This window comes from Sinocyclocheilus anshuiensis, unplaced genomic scaffold (assembly GCF_001515605.1).
Source record: "Sinocyclocheilus anshuiensis isolate Anshui unplaced genomic scaffold, SAMN03320099.WGS_v1.1 scaffold454, whole genome shotgun sequence".
Classification (NCBI taxonomy): domain Eukaryota; kingdom Metazoa; phylum Chordata; class Actinopteri; order Cypriniformes; family Cyprinidae; genus Sinocyclocheilus; species Sinocyclocheilus anshuiensis.
The window spans coordinates 874767-880721 of NW_015548217.1; the positions used below are offsets into that span (position 1 = coordinate 874767).

The 5955-nt window shown below is 34.9% G+C and overlaps 1 protein-coding gene across 1 annotated transcript in view; it reads left to right on the forward strand.

Annotated features, from left to right (window-relative positions):
* Positions 1 to 841, forward strand: part of nt5m (5',3'-nucleotidase, mitochondrial) — a 6036-nt gene extending 5195 nt beyond the window's left edge. The window contains exon 6 of the mRNA XM_016440836.1: positions 432 to 841. The gene's annotated coding sequence lies outside the window, so the exon portion shown is untranslated. The remainder of the gene's footprint in view (positions 1 to 431) is intronic.
* The last annotated feature ends 5114 nt before the right edge of the window (positions 842 to 5955 follow it).

Below are 5955 nucleotides of genomic sequence, written 5' to 3' on the forward strand. Positions count from 1 at the left end.
GTTGTGATTTTATTTTTCAGAAATATATGGTAAATAGAAAGTTCAAAAGAACTGCATTTATTTGAAATAGAAATCGTTCATTAACATTATAAATGTCTTTGCTTATGATCAATTTAATGAATCCTTGCTGAATAAAAGTGGTTAATTTCTTTCAAATTAAAAAATAAAAATCTTACTGACCCCAGCGTAGTTGAAATATTTACAGGTGTGCAAAATGCATTACTGTGGACCTAAATGCATTTATCTCGTGCGTTTCTGAAACGCTCACAGTGACTTCGTATGATTTTAAAACAGGGTTTATCATCCATTTATAAGAACAAACGAACACAATGTAATCTTACAGATGACATTTGAAAGTAGGACAAGAAAAGCTGATGAAAGGCTGTTTAAAGTTCATTGCTCTTGATCATCACAGACATCTCGTCTCTCAAGCGCAGCTGAACACTGGAGCTCACTCACGGAGATAATGGCCTGATTCATTAATTTCATCATGAAAGTCAACAGGAGATCATGAGATTGGCAAGTTCAACGTAATGTTAGGAGGAGAGAAACACTTTGCGGTTGGTTATTGTCATTTTATAAGCTAATCTTATCAAAGTTATGTGATATGGCCATCAGGAATGGCAGCGCAGTCTAACTAACTAGACAAGGTTGTGTGGTCAAAGAAATGTCTCTTAAACTGAAATTAAAAGTTCTTAAATCTAAAATATGCATGTTTAAACAATCAGATCATCTCTAGTACTTTCTTTAGTCTGAACATGTCTAACAACCTGTGAATGATGGTTTACGCAAAGTTTGAAAAAAAATATTTAACCGAAAAATGAACATTTGCTAAAAATGTGCTCACCCTCAGGCCATCCAAGATGTAGATGAGTTTGTTTCTTCATCAGGTTTGGAGAAATGTAGCATTGCATCAGTGTCTCAGCAATGGATGCTCTGCAGTGAATGGGTGCCGTCAGAATGAGAGTCCAAACAGCTGAAAAAGTGCATCTCCTGTTGTCTCTCACGTCGAAATCCAGCCACATATTTGTTTAGAGCTGTTTAAACGCTGCTTGATCTGTGCAGATTTCTCTCCTGATTCAGACCACTTTTTCACTGGAGGAAACGTTATTATGGATTATGGACTTGCATTTTAGTTAAAAACGTCTTTTCTAGATGTTAACTGATGGACTGGAGTGGTGTGGATTACTTGTGGATTATTGTGATGTTTTTATCAGCTGTTTGGACTCTCAATCTGACGGCACCCATTCACTGCAGAGCATCCATTGCTGAGACACTGATGCAATGCTACATTTCTCCAAATCTGACGAAGAAACAAACTCATCTACATCTCGGATGGCCTGAGTGTGAGTACATTTTTAGCAAATTTCATTTTTGGGTGACCTATTCCTTTAAAGGACATCACAGGATCATAATACTTGTCCAGGAGTTGATCATCTCTTCCTGAAGGCTGAACTATTAAAGAGGAGACGTAGCTTCAGTTCTTGAGTAATGTTTGCAGTACACTAGTGACTTAGCACATCAGACACACTGACACTTTTCTGCGATTACTTTTGTCCTTCATGTAACTTATCTAACTTAGATTGTTTTTTACACTTTTGTTGTGTTTTGTGCCATGTCATTTGAAGTAGATATTAACGCATTTGCAAACGTTCATTCAGAAGTGAAGTTAAGATGTTGAGATTAATTATCAGCCGGTGGTGCTGTGGTGTCTGTTTGCTGCTGTGAATATTCTAGACATGGTCTTTGGGATGAAAGCACAAATGTGCTGAGAATAAATAGCCATGAACACAAAAGCCATTGCCAAAGCATTGTGTTTTCACTATTATCAACAGTATTTCTTTCGTTTTTTTTAGTTTAGAGTTCGTCTGTTTAACAGGAGAGGGACTACATTTTAGTGACTTTATGTTTGCATGAATATTGTTTTCTTTTTTTAAAATAAAAGTTTAGAAGAGGAGTTTTAACAGTTATCAAGAGTTTTAAAGACTCTCCTCCTGCAGAAGTGGTTTATTATAGAATTATTAAACGGCAAAAGTTCAAACCTGTTTGAAATAAAAAAAAAACTGATTGAAATTGATTGAAGCATGCATAATTAAGAAGATTATGTAAATGTGTGGTGGATCTATTTTTGGGGGAAGAAATATGAAGAAAAAAAAAACGAATTGTCCTTAAATATTTTGTACTTTTCAGCTAATTGACTGATTTTAGTCTCGTTTCAGTCGTGTTGATTTCATTGACAGATGTGTTCAGATGTGTCATGATTGTGAAAAGTAAATGTATTGTTACTCATCTTGTTAATGACTGTTGTATGATCCTGGTGCTCTACAGTCATATGGATGTCACGGTTTGATGTGGAAGACTATATATAAATATATATAATCACAGACGGTTTAATAAAGAATGACACCTCGAAGCAAGAGCTTGAGTTTTTTTTTGGAAACATCTATCATCGAAACACTGTTGGTATATATATATATATATATATATATGTATAATTTCAGTTAAAGTTAATTTTATTTTTAAGCATGGAAGTGTTTTTTTTTTTATGGTTTAGTTTTAGTTAATTGTAGCTAATTATAATAACCCTGGTCCATGACCCCTGGCAGGTCTGCTGTGGTAATGCAAATTATTGTTTAAGCTCAAACTAAATATTGCACAAAAGTTAACTTCAACCAAAGCTGAAGTTAAGATCTAAAGTTCAGCTAAATGTTTAATTGTCCTTCCCAGATGAGATGCATTAAAATTTATGACTCTGTACATTTAAAAAGGCTTCGTAAAATGTAAGCATCATGAAGCATGTAAATAAGCTGCAGTATGCATGTAATTATAAGTCAGTCTCAAAGCGTTTCGCTCAGTGTTGGGCTCCAGATTTCCAGCAGGTGGCGCTTCTGACCTGTTCAAACACAAGTGTGTCAGAAGAGCATGAACAACAGTAGAGTAGAGCTCAGCTACAACTCTATAGAGAAACTGAAGATGCTCGTGTATAAACCTTATATGAGCTCTGAGATTAAAGGTGGGGTAAGTGATTTCTGGTAGCCAATTTTGACATTTGAAATCACCAAAACAAACACGCCCCTACCCCCTATTTTGATAGCTCCGCCCCACACATACGTATGCAACCCAGGCAACGATTAGTTCTGTGAAACAGCAAAACCAATCTTACACCGTGTGTACACCAGACGCGAGTGGCGCGGCGCGACAAAATACAATAGAACTCATTATAATCAGTGATGCTGTCTACACCATAGATATAGCCTATGTGATATATGCTTCAATTTCATTTCTAAAGTTGTTTTTTATTGCCAAATTCTCTACCCTTTTGTCTGTTTCCCCCCCCTCAGATAAAGTCAATTGCAATGCTTTATTTTATTTATTTATTTTGGTAACTTATTTTGCCCCTGCTTTGCTTCAAATTAAAGTTAGTTGTGATTTCTCTCAGAGCTGGTTGGTTTGGTTCATGACTCTGTATGGAAGAAACATGGGCAATCCCTATGGAGAAATGAATGGGGAAAATAAGCAGAAGCCTGGAGTCAGAAGAGTCACATTATATGTAGCTAACAGTAAGCTCTCTGTATCCTCAGCTCTCTTACAGAAGTCAGATAAGGAGGCCATCACTCCTTACTTTCATACAATCCTTATCGTGATAAACCCTGCCAACAGCCACTGTCCTCTTGTGATTATTGCATTATTATATGGAGACTAAAATATTTTCCTTGCTTTGTAATGCTTTTTTTAATTGTATAAGTGCATTTACTTTTTATTGCATGTTGCAAATCAGTGTTTATTAAGGTTAATGAGTGTTTCAGGGCTATTGTAGTTAACTAAAATGAAAACCATAACAAAAATGTTATTTGACATAAAATATACTTTAACTGAAATAAAATATAAAACTAAACTTTTTTTGTATTAAAACATATAATAATAATAATTACAAAACTGCATCAAAAGTACTAAAACTATAGCTACAATTAAAATGAAAATAAAAAATAAATTTGTTAATAAAAAAACTATAATAGTACCTCGGTGATAGTAAAATAACACTGGTGTGTTTGCTTAAAATGGCAATTAAATCATTCAATTAGATTTTTAATCTACTAACTATGGAATGATATTTCTGCCATGGGATAAAAAAAAAGGTAATTGCGACATTTTATCTTATAATTCTGACTTTTTTCTCGCAATTATGAGTATATATTGTACAATTCTAAGTTTATATCTCCCAATTCTGACTTTAAATCTCACAATTCTGAATTGTGAGGGGAAAAGTCATAATTGTGTCATTTAAATGCAGAATTGTCTGAAAACAAATCAGAATTGTGAGATCAAATGTAGCAATTACCTTTTTAATTTCTTTAGGCCGTGACAGAAACAAGCTTCCAACATTAACAGCCCTAATTTCTTATTTTACGTCATCATTTTGGTTTTGAAGAATAAATCTTCCCAAATACCGCAGGGATCTGTTTGGGGCGAATGATCCCGGTTGCGTGAGAGTGAACAGAGGAAGTGAGGTCATGACCTTTGACCTTGTGCATGCAGACCATCGGTGGAGTTTCCCAGCTTGCCTTCGCTCTCGTTCTAAATTGGGACAATTTTGAAAAAAGCATTTATGGCACGTTAAAATGACCGTCATTATTGAGAATATGTCTCTCTTATCTACAGTGGGTATGGAAAGTATTCAGACCCCCTTAAATTTTTCACTCTTTGTTATATTGCAGCCATTTGCTAAAATCATTTGTTAATTTTTTTTCCTCATTAATGTACACACAGCACCCCATATTGACAGAAAAACACAGAATCGTTGACATTTTTGCAGATTTATTAAAAAAGAAAAACTGAAATATCACATGGTCCTAAGTATTATCTATATATATATTTTTTTGTTTTTGTTTTTTTCAATAACTAAGAAAATTGTTTTAACACTGAATTTTTTCCGGGTTATTATTTGTTGTATTTATATTGCACAGGCATTTTTCAAACTTCTCCAGAGTTGTGGCACTAAAACCTTCGCCTCGGTTGTGGAGCAGCTAAAGACAGAAACACCGGGAGTTTGCCAGAGAAAGAGAGATCGAGAGAAAAATAGGACTGCGGAGGCCAAATGCGTCATAGTTCTGTGAATCCCTGCGGGGTTATGAAGTGTAGCAATCTGTGCAAGACTCTTCAGGCAAACACTTCACTGGAGCGTCCTGCTAGATGGAACCGCTTCGTGCTTTTCTGTTTCACTGAGAAAAAAATCATATGTTTTTTTCTCTATGCATATATACTACTGGCCAAAAGTCTGGAATAATTATGATTTCTCACTGATTTTTAAAAAGACGTCTTTTTTGTTCACCAAGGCTGCATTTATTTGTTCAAATTTGTTTTACAAGTTACAATTCTAAATATTATTACAATTTGAAATAAGTGTTTTCTATGTGAGTATCTGTTAAAATGTAATTTATTTCTGTGAATTTCCAGCATCATTGCTCCAGTCTTCAGTGTCACATGATCTTCAGAAATCATTCGCTCTGAAAGGTTCTTGCTTGTGTTTCCATGTGACGCTCTTTTCAAAAGGGCCTCGTGCTACAAACTCATTTCTAAAGCACACAGAAGAAGAAAGAGAAAGATGAGCTGACACACTTTAACAAGCGCAGTATTCTGGAAGATTTGGAAAAGTTTCTCGGCTAGAGTTTGAGTCTCATGATCCTTCACTGAGACTTTCTTTCTTCCTTAGCAACAGCTTCACGTTTGAGCAGCAAATTTAGAATGATTTCTGAAGATCATGTGACACTGAAGACCGCAGTAATGATGCTGGAAATTCGAAATTCATTTAAATTGTAATAATATTTCTGTTTTTACTGTTTTTAATCAAACAACTGCAGCCTTGTTAAGCATAAGAGACGTCTTACAAAAACATTTTGTAAGACGTCTCTTACAAAGTGAATAACAGTTTTCATTTTTGCATATCTGAAAGCCACG